Source organism: Mytilus galloprovincialis, chromosome 5 (genome assembly GCF_965363235.1).
Source record: "Mytilus galloprovincialis chromosome 5, xbMytGall1.hap1.1, whole genome shotgun sequence".
NCBI classification, from domain to species: Eukaryota; Metazoa; Mollusca; class Bivalvia; order Mytilida; family Mytilidae; genus Mytilus; species Mytilus galloprovincialis.
The window spans coordinates 67,057,622-67,074,377 of NC_134842.1; the positions used below are offsets into that span (position 1 = coordinate 67,057,622).

The following is a 16,756-nucleotide window of genomic DNA, read 5'->3' on the forward strand; positions in this document are numbered from 1 at the left end:
TTCAAGCATGTAAAACGTGTAATATACTAATGCAGTTGTTTAGTGAGACGAGCTTTGGATTGACTCTTATGCTACCTAGTCTTGTCACTAATGGATTGCGAAGGGACAAAGAGGGTCCCTTTAAAAAAAAACTCTTTCTGAGACCTCATCATTTTTTCAGAAGCTTGTACATTATGGATGTAAGAAAGGATGCCGCGGTTATTTTTAATGTGTAAAATCGGGTCGCCCGTGCACTGCCTTGTGTGCATGTGGTGGTGATTGTGAATAAGCATGTATTCTTGGCCAAATAGAAGTAGTTTTAAATATTTTTTAGTACTATAGTGATTTTATTTTGTTTAAATCAATCTACCCAAACCCTACATCGAAGAAATAGATTGAGGACTCATCTTTAAAATTTACGTCATATTTTTACCGGAAGTGTCAACTTTATATCTTAGCATTTACAACATGCTAGAATAAGTGGTTTTGGGAATAACTTAAAGCCAAAAGTTTAATGACCAGCACAAAATAAAATCATTTTCTTTACATTTTGAAGAAAGTTGAAAATTTGAATAAAAAATTGATATTTCTCTATTCGCCATTTTGGATACTTCCGGAAGTAAGGGTTTTTAAGACATATGTCTTATACATTGTCTCCATCAGAAGCACCAAAGAAAGGTTCATACACAATGTAATTTTAGTAGCAATACGTTAAAACACATTTCAATTACCCTCCCTAAACAATAAGCTTATTTAAGTACAATGTCCGCCATATTGGATTTTAACCGGAAGTGGGGTTTCTGAAGACATCTAATCTATTTAATGTATCCAAAAATAGTAAAACACAAAGGTCTGTACCAAATATTATGATAGTAGCATGATAATAGGACATTTTTACACGCTAGTCTTCGATATTAGGCTGATTTAAGTATAACGTCCGCCATTTTGGATTTTACCGGAAGTGAGACATTTTTTTCAAATGCCTCCCTATCTGAAATAAAAGAGTAAAAGTTGAGGAAGGTCTATGCCAAATTTCATGCTTGTAACAGGATGTGCACAATTTTTTACAAAGCCGCCGGACTATAGTTAAAATGACACTTGCAGACCTGGCTACCTGAAGTGTTATTTTAAAAAATCAAAAATGTATTTAGTAAATAGGTCCGTTGTTCTTAAAATGCGTAAAAAAAACTTAATTTTGTACATTAATCGTAATTTCTTAAAATGCGAGTAGCAATTTTTAAAAGCAGAAAAAAATGATAAAGACATATCGTTTTTATAACATATAACTTATACTTTAGATTGTTATTTTTTGTTTATCAACCAAGGTAAAAATATCACCGGTTACCGTCAAACGTTCAAGAGACGTCAACAAAACAGAAAAGGACCAACTCTACAAAGAGGATGGAAATGTTAAAACGAAACCTCAAAAACAATATGACTCGCGATTCTATTTATCATTTCTTGCATTATTGTTTGTATTCATTAAAATAACTTATCTTTTTGCTGATTATTATACTTTAAAGTATTCCTTTGCAATTCCATCAAGTGTTTGGAACAGTTTTTACAGAGTCTGATGTAGTTTATGTTTATTACTCATGATATCTAGAAAGTATCTACAATCTAAATGTACTATCTCGGAAAAATGAGGAAAAGATCAAACCTGAAGAGAATATCCGTTATCTTCCCTTGTTCATAATTAAAAAAAATAGCTCTACTTTGTTCTTGGAGAGGATTTGAAATTGTCAACATTCTGACAACATTTTTTAAGGAATGTGAATCTAAACCCGTTGTGTGCATATATAAATAATTTATGGTATAACTTAAATATAAATATAGAGTAAACTATGAACTTATCTGATGTCTCTATTATAATCTTATAAACACTAACGTAAACCCTCACATACAAGAGACAACATTTTGATTGGGTGCTTTTGAGGGAAATATTGTTGAAATGGTATTTTCTTTTTTTGAAGGGTGTTAATGTGTATGAATTAACAATTTGGCAAAGAAACAAACATCCTCTTTTGCAAGTGGTGGAGTCCAATTTTCCTGAATTTCCTAAAAAATATTAAGACTAATTTAAGCTTTTGACATTGTGTTTATTTTATATATAAAAATGAAGGTCAACATAATCTGGACCTTTTGGTGATTTATAATGTCACGTCGACAAATTTAATGGAAAAAATATTTACACACATTAACATAAGAATCATTTTTAAGCAACTGGTAGTTTTGGATATGATCCCTAAATAACTGACGTTGTTTTGGCAGATTTTGATGTTTAGGTGAATGTAGGAAGTTTGAAGCTGGTAATGACAATATGTTTAAAAACATAACATCTAATTTTCGACAACCTATGTTCATGATATTGCCATTAGAAAAACCGAAGGATATTATTTTGTAGATTTATAATACATTTAGATTGTCTAGTTCTGATACTTTTTCTTTGATATATTATTTTAACACTTAACAATTTAAGGGAAAATAGCTTTGTCCTGGCTGAGTAAAATGACTTTAAATGTACGATTTCACCATTTTTTTTATATCTCAAACACTAACTTGAGTGTGACTTATTTGCTTTCCATTCAATTTTATAACTGTTTGGGATGATAAAAGAAGGCTTCCTTTCAATTTCTATGAATTTCTTGTTTCTCTTTTCAGAATTGAGTAACATTACGAGGCAAACGACACCCGAAGGTATCAAATTATAAAACGGCAATAAACTGACAAAAAAGAAAAAGACCGACAAACAACACAATACAAAACATAGGAAAATAAAAGACTGAACAACACGAACCCCAACAAAAACTGGGATCATCTCAGTTGCGGAAGGGTAAGCAGAACGTATTTTTCATGTTAGTACAAACCTGGTAATAAGTCAAATTCGATCACTTTCTCGAAAAGGGGACGGAATTGTAGTTACAACATTAAAAACATATCCGTTTATTTATGTGAAATGGTCATCCATTTAAGTTATCAAATGAATTTCCTGTCAACAAAACATTAAATTTAAAAAAAAAAATTAGGATTCTCTTATCCCAGGCATAGATTGCCATAGCCGCATTTTGCACAATTTTTAAGAATTTTGGATCCTCAATGCTCTTCAACTTTGTATTTGTTTGGCTTTTATAACTACATGTATTTTGATATAAGCATCAATGATGAGTCTTACGAAGACGAAACGTGCGTCTGGAGTACTAAGTTATAAAACTTTGATAACTAATTATAATTACGGTCACCCATACCTGTCAGATCTGACGCATAATTTATGGCCTAAAGGTATCCTGTGCATTTTTTTCGCTTTTGAATTAAATAACAACTACATCCCCCTTCCCCCATCTTTCGCCCCTCTTTTTTTTTGCCACAAAATTAACAACTAAGGCGTTTTATGCTCCCTTGGCACATTTACTTGTTAATATCCATCATGAGTTAAATATTAATAAACTGCGATTCTGACGCACAATATTTATGAAGTGTTATTTGTAAGCATTTCACTTGGTTATTATGAAAAGTATATTGTCTTTTATAGACTCATAAGATTAAACACGCTGGAAAAAATATAAGTGCATTATCAGGTTCATTTCTATAAAACTGCATCTGAGAATACATACAAGTATTCTTAACTAGATAGAGTATCATCAGTAACTCGAACAAACTTTTTAGGCTCCAACTAATGCCAAAGCGTGGTTTTTTTTAAAAAGAAAACTAACTCCAATTTTGACAAATTTATTTAGAACAAACAACACAGTTAACCTGAAGGTTGTTATGGTAGGGTGGACACGGTAGAGGGCCACACTTTAAACCAACAAGATAAAACAAGTGGCCATTTTCATCTTTTTCCCCAGAGGGAATGTACTCTGGATTCTTGTCCACACAGATATACGAGGAGGCACTGTTACCTTCATGACCGCTAGCAAGAAGACCATTATATTCTTTTATCCATTCTGAATAGCAAGACTGTCGTCCTGGTATCATTATGGAGGAGGAAGTATGCTTATTTCTACATACCGCGCACGGAACATCATTATTTACTGAATCATGAGCAAATCCGTTAACTTCATATTCAGACCCATAAAGTGAACTCCATCCGCTTGTTACTGAAATATTGGAAAGTTCAGGATCTTTAGGTAAACACAAGGTATCAGCCGGTCCACCATAACGAGAGGAATATGTCACATGAACATAACTCTGTCCTGCAGAATATCCTGATGAAAAATGATATAATTCTTAATAAACAATTATTCATTTTAGACTTATTTTGCAACCAAAAGCGAATTATACCGTTCAAATTTAATTAAGAAATAATTGATGCAAGCAATACTTTATTGTAGGTTTAACATCGGTACGCATTATATTCGTGATTATTTTTGCCCGAGCGATAGTGAGTTAATGAAATATATCAAATGCATGTCAATTTGATAAAATTCATCAGTCTGCAGTTGTCAATATACGCATGTGCAATTTTTTTTTATTAGATTTAGAGCTTGGGTTTATTCACAAAGCAAAGGTGCACGTCATATTAGAATAATTCATAAATCTCAAGATATTCGAGGCACTCATATAAAATATCTAAAATCTAATTCATTTTTTTTTATCTGGTTCTAGCTTTCCATTTTAAATGTATAATAGACCCTTGGTGTCTAAAGGAAACTTTCAACAGTTACATATATGGGGAGACATGTTTCGACGACAATTTTGTATGCAATATAAAGTCCAAGCGATTAATTCTCAACATAGTCTCGCCTATACAAAGAGTGAAGCGCGCGACGTAAGGTACCAGGTTTTATTTCTAAATAATTTGATACTTTTTTGGCATTCGTTTTGCGTAAAAAGTTGTTAGTGGCTTTGAACTAGCTGTCAGATAACTGCGAGTACTCTCAGATCTGTTCCTGGTGGGTTTTTTTTTTTTTGTTGTTTTCGGGATGTACAAGTACCCGGCCACGTCCACTCGTATTTTTGTCCATCTGAGTTAAGCCTTTATCAACTGATTTTTATAATTCGTTCTTATGTTGTACTGTTATACCCCAGTCCCAGGTTAGGCGGAGGGTTGGGATCCCGCTAACATGTTTAACCCCGCCACATTAATTATGTAAGTGCCTATCCCTAGTCAGGAGCCTGTAATTCAGTGGTTGTCGTTTATTTATGTGTTAAGTATTTGTTTTTCGTTCATTTTTTTATATAAATAAGGCCGTTAGTTTTCTCGTTTGAATTGTTTTACATTATCATATCTGACTGCGGTATGGGCTGTGCTCATTGTTGAAGCAAGTACTGTGACCTATAGTTGTTAATGGCTGTGTCATTTTGGTCTCTTATGGACAGTTGTCTCATTGGCAATCATACCACATCTTCTTTTTTATATATACAACGTTTGCTTTTTTTGTGTAGCTCGATCTTTTTGCATTTGGTTGAAGTAGCTATATGAATGCATTCAATGAATTTTTCTGTAACAATTGGAGAAAAGATACAAACATTACCTGAATAAACAAGTTCAGTATGTATGCCTTCACATTGAGTTCTTCCCCATCTTACATATGTGGATCCATGGTCTGTAAGTAACAATGGGTTTTAAATCTTTACATGAATGCATGTATAAAGAATTTAAATCCACAGATAGTTTCTCGTTCGAAACATTTATATAAAGCAGACGAACAATAATGAGAATGATTCCGTTTCGGGAAAATACCTTTCCATATACTTCTGTAAAATTGTTCTGTATTACATTTGTGGATACATATACAATACCAAGAGCAGTTTTGATTTTGTTGTAGAATTATTTCGCTTAAAATGGCATTAGATGGCAAATTAATGTTCACCGATATCACCGTATTAACATATTTGATTTAGATTATAACAAGTTATAAAACCAAGTCTAGAGGTCGATAATATGTATTAACTATCGAGGTGACCTCTGAAGACTGTCGAAGATCATATTACCATATAGATAAAGGTAAATATAGATATAAAGTACTAACGAACTCGTGAAATTGAATTTTTCTTGGTCTGTTTGATTTTTAATATTAAATGGTTAAATTTATGTTAATCATTCTTTTTATCTGTATATAAAAAATTGTTTTTGTGCACCAAATCAGTCAATCTATAGGTTAATTGTAACCCTTGTTTCACTTTTAATGTTGCCATTCTTTTTATTTTGATTACCGAACACTCATAGTTCTAGTGTAATCCATCTATAATTATTGGATTTAAGTAGGTCATTTACAAACCCTGGGTTAATTATGCTGCCATTGAAATGTTGCACCGAGTCTTATATTGGCACATTTTGAGTTCATGGTTCATGTTTAACTAGTCAGACAAGTAATGAAACTGACTTTTATATAAAAAAAAAAATCATGTCATTGAATCGAAGATATTGTTTGTTGAAGGAACGACCATTTAACTTTAAAAGGGGTGTATGTTTTTTTTCCAAAAATTATTTTGATTTCAGATTTGATGAAGGAAAAAAGCATTTAAACAGAAAATAAGTTCTGAATCCTGTTTATCCCCTTAGGCCACACCAATTTGATTCCTTGTTCGACGGACCCGCCAGCACCTATTTTTTTCAAAACATATTTTTTTTACTTTTTTTTATATTCCCGCATCCGGAAATGTAACCATGTCCATTTCCCGCACCGGTTTTTTTTTGTAAATATTATAAAAGATATCAACATTTGTTTTTTTAAAATCACAGTTTAACCTGTATATAACGATTTTAAACATAAAAGCACCCAACACTGTGTAAATATCTGTGAGAATATTTGTTTCAGCATGAAACCTATTTATCCAAAGTGGGAGTGCTCCGAAATAAATTTATAACAGCGGAAATACCTGTAAAGAACAAAAAATTGATTTCTTTCCCCTTACTTATATTCCCTATCAAAAAATGTTCGTTGTTAGAATAAAGTACAAAGAACTACTTAAGGATTTGCCTTCAACTGCAATTATATTGTATGCTGGCGAAACAAAATATCCGTAGCCGCTGCATGTTTATGCACCTGTCCTGATTGATTCAGGGGCCTGTCGTTTAGCAGTCGTTATCGTTTGTGGATGTTGTTTATTGGTATTTTCCCGTTTGGATATATAAATTAGATCGTTGGTTATCCTGTTCGAAAAGAAAATAGAAATACCAAGGAGTTGTATAGTTCTTCTATACAAAACCTTTGAAAACTTAGAATTTTGTACTCAAAAAGAGGAGAGTTACATCATATTTTAAACAACTTTTTCTAAAAGAGGGATCAACTTAGTTTTAATAATATTAAACTGTTAAAGTAAATGTGTTAATTTAACATGGTTAAAGTCCAGGAATATATTACAAAACTCTTGGATATGTTTTGACCATTTAATACCAGATACTAAGATATATAGTTCTTTGAGAAAATATTAGCCCTTTTGTACAAACAAATATATTAAAAATTATATTGATCCCTCATAAAACATGTAAAACATGTAAAAGGGATATTTAAAACATTAAAGGGTTGCCCCTAAACTGATTATGACTTTGATGGAGAATTGTCTCATTGTCAGTCACACATACATAGACCAGATTTTATGATTTCTTGTGGTGACCAGGGGAAAATAATATAGAAATTAAAGAAATGTCAAAGTACAAGTGATAAATCAAGTTTTAATATTGTCAAAACCTACTATTTTATGTTTACAAAAAAAAATTATAATCGCTCGCCTTTACTTTTCAAGCTTCGCCTCAAAAATTTGCAAATTAAATATTTTTTTATTAACATTTTCAAATCGCTCGCTCGCCCCAAATTTTGGATTCCAAAAATCCGTAGAACAAGAAATTATATTGGTATGGCCTTACCTCAAATTTGAAAAAAAAGAATTCGAGAACAACTAGAAAAAATCGGATCCCGACAAAAAAGCCATACCCCCTTTTAATGTTTACTGGTTGCTCCCTAAGCATTTTAATTCCTTCCTTGTAGACACATTTACAGCCATTGGATGATGTTAACTTCCACTAAAACGTGTATAGTGTAATGGTAGAAGGTGTATGATGTAAGCGAATGGTGTCAAAGTTCAACTATGCAAAATATTCATAAGAACTGTTTTTTAAACTAAATTGCATTATGGGTACTTTTGGATGGTGAAGATAGAATGCGGAATGTTGTAGGGTGTAATGGCACATGGTGTATGGTATAAGGGGGATATTTACACAATCCAAGGACTGTAACAAAATACCCATGCTAATAACTGTAAGGCCTACCTTTGCTTGCATTTATTTGTTGGTCATGTTGCTGAAGATGAGACTCTGTTAGAGCCACTTTAGACACTAGATCCAAATACTTTGCCTGTAAATCTGCATTTTCCGCCCGGCAAGTCGCATTTATTTGCTCTACCAGCTGTGTTAGCAACTGGTTTTGTCGTTCCAAATTTGACAAACGAGCAACTAAAACATCTGGGTCATTTAACAAGAGTCGTTTGTGTTCATGTCCAAATGCACACACAGCAAAGCAATGCAATAATTTAAGCATGTGAAAGTAATTCATTCTAATCATTCATCAAATGCCTTACAGTCGAGTGGTTAGTTTGTCAACTCTATAAATTATAGATAAGATTTATTTATACATGTTATAATAGTTAAATCAAATCACTAGATTATTCAATTGTGTACGAAACAAGATTACATAACGCCCACAACTGGTCTTTTATTTACGGCTGTATATTATTTAATATATATGACGATCTAATGCAGAAATGTTTGTGGCACACTTTTTCCAAAAATTATTATACTTAATATCAAAAAGGAGGTGCGGTATTATTTTGTCGACAAATTTCCTCTCGTAGTTCAAATGAGGCCCCTCAAGGGATAATCGCATATGTATGGCATATATATATATACACTAGTATATCTTATTTAAGCAAGATAATTAAATAATCAATACAGTCACAGATTATCAAATAACCATGAAGTATTTAGTCGAGAAATCAAATAATCACTATTAAATTGTTTATAGATTAAAAATATGCGGTTTGAGTGCCAATGAGACAACTGTCCATCCAAGTCACAATTTTTTTTTTTAAAGTAAACCATCATAGGGCAAAGGTACAGTCTTCAGCACGGATCCTTGGTTCAAACCGAAAAGTAAGTTATAAAGGGCCCCAGAAATGACTCGTTTTAAACCATTCAAACGTAACAAATTAAGGTCTAATATATATAAAAGAAACTTATAAATATATCTACACGATTTTCTGAAGACGAAACGCGCGTCTGGCGTAATTACCAAATTTAATCCTTGTATTTATGACGAGTTAATTTGCTTTTTGGAAATCATCTTGAAATAAGAGGCGAAAAATTGAGACCCTGTTGTTCAAAAGGCCGGATAACTGTTTATCCAGTGAATAAATTGTGTTGATCAAAACCTGGTTAAGGATTGGCCATTTTTCCCATAACTATTAGTACTCCCGGTTACATTTGCAGAATGGAAACAGAAAAGGGTATAAGGACTGCAAATTTTAGTGACGCAGAGAAGGTCCTCCTGACGGAACTTGTTGAAACGGAAAATAAACATAATACATGCAACATTTAACAGCTCTATAACCAATCAACTGGAAAAGCAGGTATGGGAGGATATTGCCCAACAGCTGAATGCCAACAAAGAACTGCCACCAAGATCAAAGAAAAAAGGAGGAGGCAGCAAAGGAGAAAGTCCATGCAAGGAAAATCCACAGATAATTGCTTCAGTCTCTTTCAGTCTCATTCGGCCAACAAAGAAAATCGGCCACATGAAAGCAAATTGCAATTGTTACCGCTTGAATTATCCTTGAAACGGTAGACTTGTACCCGAAAGTGTCACGAATATTTACTTGCATACAACTACGAGAGGCATAATATCTCAAAGCAATTTAAGTATGTGTGGGAACTGGAATAGCATGGCTACTGTGGGTAGGTCTTTTCAAATCATCGTTAAGACTTAAATGCTTGCTTCAGAAAATCTATACCTCGTCTGAAATTCAGACTCAGTATATGGTTTACCGTTAAATTCTCTATAAATGCGTGGTTTATGTGTCTGCTGCACATCAGACGGGCAGCCATATTTAGCCTCTGGATAAACTTGAATAGTAGGAACTGCAATTTGTCCTAGGTGACCAATTTATCTTCTTGAATCTTCCATTTGACGATCCTTGAAAAAAATTTCAGTATTATGGCTGAGGCCAATTTTTTAAATGAAGATTGGGAAGTGGTTGATCAGGAAATTAGTTAAATGAATCAGGAAGGGAATATGAGCAAGTTGAACACGAATGGGTCCTTCTTCCAGCCTAGAGATTTGATGCAGTATTCTGTAGGGGAGTATGGGGCAAACATATTTGCTTCCCATACAAAATAAATTAAACATTGGGAGGCCAGACATATGGAATGATGTGTAACTTATACATGTTTTATGAATGGTTGTTAGGCAACATGTAAGAGGGGGAATGACATCATACCCCCCAGCAGAATTCACGGAGTTCGTGTTAAACTAATGTTATAGGCATCAGTGGCTAAGATAAATATAGTAATACAAGTTAATAAATTATCAATAGTCCTGGATTTTGGATATACAAAAATAAACTGGTTCAGCAAGCAACACCTTCGACTTCTTCTAGTACCAGCACATATACCTGTTCCACTCCAACAGTCTCGAGAACTTCTGCCTGTGAACTTTCATCTGTAACTTCAGATCTTGTCGTATCCACCATGTCTGCCAGTTTAACCTCTTTTAAATTACCTTCTTTTCCTGCTTCGGCTTCTTTGGTTGCCTCTTCTTTGGCCATCCCTGCAGCAGATGATTCTGACGGTCCTCGGTTTACAGTGTTTTTACCTGCCAAAAAACCTGTTAGCACCATAACTTTTGAGGAATATCACCAGATATAAAAAAAAAAGAAGATCTGGTATGATTTTCAATGAGACAAGAGACAAAACAACACAAATTAATAACTATAGGTCACCATACGGCCTTTAACAATGAGCAAAGCCCATACCGCATAGTCAGTTATAAACGGCCCCGAAACGACAATGTAAAACAAGAGATCACATTCAGCATATTCAGATACTTCTTTAATGTCATTAAGGAGTTAAGATACCTCTTCTGTGAATTTTATGTTAGGAACACAAGGGTCAGATCAAAGAATAAATGAAGACAGCATGCAAAACAAAGTGTTTATACAAGATTAAATTAAGAACTTTTATTTAGTTTTGTAGCAGTTATTCTGCGTATCAACACCATGAACAGCCTTGTCAAAATTACGACCTTTGTCTCTTACTAAAGTTTCTCACCAGAATGCAACCCCTATTTCTCCCTCACTTTTATTATAGATGTTACAATTTGAACGGAGTCCTTGTGCAATGCAGAAGTAAACATTTTGAAATAGCTTTACGTTATTTGTTTATTATCATTAGTTACTACAATTAAAAAGTGTTATAATATATATTTACAGCGGGTAGCACAATTCCACTCTTTTATTTTCCTTCGACAACATTTTGTTGTGACATTCTGAGAAATAGTTATTTACAAACCTCTACGAAAGAACATAAATGAAGTAAGAGAAAATTATCACAAAGATCAAACCATAAGTTATTATCAAAAATATAAAATCCAAGGTCATTGATACATCTTTTCCTGAAAAATTATTTATAATAACGTCAGATTTCGATTAAACAACATTTCGTTTATTCCCGAGACGCAATTTCATTCCGACTAGATATTTTACAGAACAGAAAATAGTTTTGGAATCTGAACTATAATAGTACCTCACGCTAAAAATTGCTCCTAACACAATTATTCCACTTATAGCAATGATTGCAATCATAACGGTTAGTAAATTACACATTGGATTAGATGAAGTTGGAATCGAGGCAGACACGAGCGTAAGGAATATGGCATACGATAGTAAAATTGTAATCGAAAGTGATACTCGTTCGCCAGACTCCACAGGAAGTACAAATACTAAAGGATTCAAAAGAGAGAACAGCAAAGTCGGTAATATTGTCATAATGGCGTAGTACAAAGGCTGTCGTTTTATTTTCATATGTGCCCTAATGCAACCTAGTCCACCTATGTCCAGTAAATAAGTTGAGTGGTCTACTATTTTCCAATCAGAATGTGAAGTAAAGTACTGCAATTGAATATTTTCAAACTCGGGATACAATATGACATACTGCAATGTTAATCCCCATGGTACAAATTGAAGATCACAAGTCTGTTCGTCAAATGGAAATTTCGCTATGTCTGTTGGGCATTTAGCATTCAGCACACCTCCTGGACTATAGTTAATTTCACCATTGCTATCAACTATCACATGGAATTTTGTGTCGCCTCCTATAGGTTCAAGTTTCTTAACTCCATTTAACAAAAACACGGGAGGTAACCAAATATCCACTGGATCTAGAGCAAGAGATGTCAAATTGCCATAAGCGGCCGGGTCCCACTTCAGAGATGGATCTATCCATCTTAAAGAAACGACAGATGTAACGGATAAAGTTTCGTCAACCTCTTCGAAGGAGTTGAAAGACATTAAGTAAATCGTTAATCCTATCGATAACGGTTCCGAAAAGTTTGTCATAGGCATAAGTTGCTTCTTATATCCAGTTATCAAATCGGAATAGAGAGCCTTGGCTACCGTGAGATTTTGACCTTGTACAATGTCAAAGACTAGCAGCATTAAAACATACATTGTTCTATAGAATCTCATGTTAATAATACAAGTAAACTATAATCACAAAGTTTGTTCTTAAAAATGAAACTTACGATAACAACATGAACAAGTGCGGTTGAATTATTTCAACGTTTTACATAAAGCTGATTGAATGAGATCACACGTACTTATCCAAGAAAATGTAATTACGTGTGTTTTCCCGTAATTGCGATCGACCAAGACATCACAACTAAAAAATTGAAAGAACTAAAGATTAAAACTCAAATATTTTCATTTTTTTCCAAATATATTATGTTTTAATGGATATTTGAACAACATTTATTAATAATTAATTAGTCTAATATAAATTACATCTTACAGTATAAAATCATCATGATTATTTAGTTAACATGAACAGAATGCAAATAAATGAATGTTTACATTAGAATCATTTATAATAAAATATCGATTTTTATTAAACATGACATATTATCATTTAAATATCTCATTAAGATATATTTGTTTTGATGTTAACATTATTTTCCATCTACAGAACGGTCGATACTTAGAATAAAAATTTGAATGTGGTGTTTTTCTCATATACAACAATCAACTGTCCATTCGGTTGTTATTCTAATTTTAATTTAATCCTCTAGAAAGAAATGTACTTACTTTCATTGTAATACATGTTTGATCCCTGTCGATGGTCCATGTACACAGGTTAAGGTGTCGTAAAAATGACAGTTTACACCATAATATTACTAAAATACTTAATTTTATTATATTTTTAAACCCGGTGAAATTTTGATGCCTTCATTGCGTTACGCAACTGGATACGTCATTCGAATTCAAATGGAAACATATCTTAACTTAAAAAAAAAATCAAATTAAAGATAAACGGCCAGTATGGTTGTGTTTATTATGAAAGTTTTTTTTAACACTTAACCTTAGATGTATCTGCGCAGAGGAACGCTGTCTTATATATTCCATAAAAACAGATGGCCCTAAATATGTGGAATTTGGACCTCTAGAAAAAAAAAAATCAGATGACAAAATGTTTTAGCTCAATTCACAATAAATATTTATTAACCCCCAAAAAATAAAAAACACAATTCTTAGTAACGGAGTCTACCATTTGAAGCCTACATTTACAGTAAGGAATTAATGTCAGTTGGCTATATATGTGAAGAATCTGTTTTAGCGGACTACGGAAGTTGGAAAATTCACAATTAATGCGCATGACCGATAACCCCTAGTTACGTTGCTTTCCCGAAATATAAACAGCGGTCATTTTGGATTACCGCTTCGAAAGACGACGATGTAAATGATTTTTATTAATTGATTTTAACTAGTCAAACTGAATAATTAAATATAAATCTAATTCACTTACCCATTTCAGCTGGAAAATCATCCAGACTAGAATTTAGTGTGTTTGTTATTTCGTTTAGTACTCTTGGTTTTTTAGATGCAGGTTGTGGATCACTGACAGTGATAGCTTCTGTCGGTATCAAGGTTTTTTTTTTCTGGATTTTACACTTTTTAAATAAGGTTAATAAATGCTATGAAAGGGTCGTCAGAGCCAATAATATATTTTTATCGTACACAATATTGACTGAAATAAGTGTCATAAAGGGATTTTACTGTGCCGTATTTTGGATATGATTTTTTAAATGCTCGTCACGTACTTTCAATCGTATTTGTATGCGCTCCTGTTTCCGGGTCTACAAAATTTACAGAATGGTGGACTTTTAAGTGTTCAAATCCCTCCGATCCTAGACAATCATATGCCTTCCAACAGTCGCTGATGATTGCCGTTCCTGGGTTTATGTTGTCTTTTATTATTTAGCAGTTTCTTTTGTCCGATTTTCTACTGATGCAAAATAAAACACCTTTTTTGCTGTCTCTTTCTATACCTCCAAAGACCCACTGTCCTACTCGACGCCCTTTATGGTGTTTTCTTTTTCAAAATTTACTTTCATCAATTTCTATAACGTTATCTCCTCCTATTTTTTCACTGTCTATTTCCAAAATTTCTATGCAAACTTCACGGCAATAATTGTACCAATCCACGATTGTTTGATTACAAATAGAAAGTTCATGTTCAACAAATTGATGGGGAAATTCTGGTCCAACCCTTCTAAATGTATGACCGGTGCCATGTGTGGAGCAAAATCTGCTTTATCTCAAAAAGAGCACGTATAATCGCCCACAAGTTTTTGTTAAGTATATTAAGGTTTGTGTAATAACATTAACGATACCAATTTTCCTGCACCAGATGCGCATTTCAAAAATACATGTCTCCTCAGTGATACTCGTGGCCAAAATATTTGAAATCCAAAGCTTATATAAAAGGTGATAAACTATAATCCAAAATGTCCAAAAAGAATAACCGAATCCGTGAAAGACAATAACAATCAAAATCAAGGAGTAAACAAGGACTCACAAAACCAAAGGACATTTACATCAACAATTATAAATAATAGTTAAGAAACAACACGAACTCCACTAAAATCCGGGAGTGAAATCAGTTGCTCCGGAAGGGTAAGCATTTCCTGCACCGTATACGACACTCGTCGTGTTATTTCTTTGTTCAGTTCGGTAATGATGGAATCAGAGTTTTGCATGAGGGAGATACATTCCTTAATTTATGATAATTTCTAACATTTTGTGACAGCAAATGTTAAGAAAAATTACAAACTCTAAGGTTACATCAAAAGTCAATAAAACCTGTCATATATAACAGAACATATAAAACACATTTTTTATTTTATTTAAAAAAATGAATAGATTAAGTATTTGAATCTGTCTTGCAATCTCTATTAGCATCGAAAGAAACCCCAAAGAAAGAGAGAGAGAGAAAGACAGAATGATGAAAGCAATTAGAAATACAAAACGACTAGATAATTTTACTATTGAAGCAAGCAATGATAAATATGCTCCTGTGGAACTGGTATAACATTATAATATCAAAGAAACCTAGTCTCTAGTTTGTCTTGTCTTGCCTCGAATACTTTTGCTTGTCTTTTTCTTCCGATGCAATATATAAAGGCAACAGTAGTATACCGCTGTTCGAAAGTCATAAATCGATTGAGAGAAAACAAATCCGGGTTACAAAACTAAAACTGAGGGAAACCCATCAAATATAAGTGGAACACAATGAAACAACAGAAACACTAACGTGCAAAAAAAAAAACAAACGACAATACAGCACACACAGAAACGAACTTTGAGATAACAACTGCCATTTTCTGACTTAGAACAGGACATTTTTAGAAAAGATGGTGGGTTGAACCTCGTTTTGTTATAAAGAAAATCCTTAGTTTTTCGAAAAATTTTATGTTTTGTAAACAGGAAATTTATAAAATGACCATATAATTGATATTCATGTCAACACCGAAGTGCTGACTACAAAAGCGTGTTTCAAAACATATTTATTTAAATAAAACTCTTGTGGTTGCCTAACGTGAGCATTCAAACTACTCGAAGTTTGAAATACTAATATAACATGATATTCAAAATCCTTTTTTTGATATCTCGGTACAATGTTATACCAGTTCCACAGGAGCATATTTATCATTGCTTGCTTTAATAGTAAAATTATCTAATCCTTTTGTATTTCTAATTGCTTTCATCATTCTGTCTTTCTCTCTCTCTTTTTCTTTGGCGTTTCTTTAGATGCTTATATAGATTGCAAGACAGATTCAAATACTTCGAATTTGTAAAGTTTTATACTTAACCTATTCATTTGTTAAAATAAAATAAAAATGGTGGTTTACATGTTCTGTTATATATGACAGGTTTTATTGACTTTTGATTTAACCTTAGAGTTTGTAATTTTTCTTAATTATTTTTAGACATTTAGGATCGAGGCACGAGCAGAAAGACAATCAACGAACTATAACAGTTGGTTCACAAACTTCATTTAGGTTTAATGAGGATAAACGCGAGTATAAAAGACGCAAAAATGTGACATGACTATCTCAATCATAGCCATCTTTGATCCCACATTAGTGACTGAGGAAAAGAAATAGTGTCACTTCTTCCGACTGACAGTAACAAATGCTTTAGTTTTGATGTGCGCGATGAAAAAAAAATCCGATACCACGTTTAGAGAGAGTGCCTCGCTCTCTACACGCAAAGAACCTTTGCAATAATT

General features: G+C 33.0%; 1 protein-coding gene and 1 long non-coding RNA gene across 2 annotated transcripts in view; both read right to left on the reverse strand.

The window, feature by feature from the left end:
* LOC143074666 (uncharacterized) overlaps nt 1-16,756 on the reverse strand; it is a 127,078-nt gene that overhangs the window by 81,968 nt on the left and 28,354 nt on the right. The gene's annotated exons all lie outside the window — the stretch shown is intronic.
* Nucleotides 3,690-8,510, reverse strand: LOC143074667 (uncharacterized). The gene is made up of 3 exons (XR_012977997.1): nt 8,192-8,510; nt 5,454-5,525; nt 3,690-4,184 (listed from the first exon to the last, which is right to left on the reverse strand). It is a non-coding gene; the product is annotated as an uncharacterized LOC143074667 (long non-coding RNA).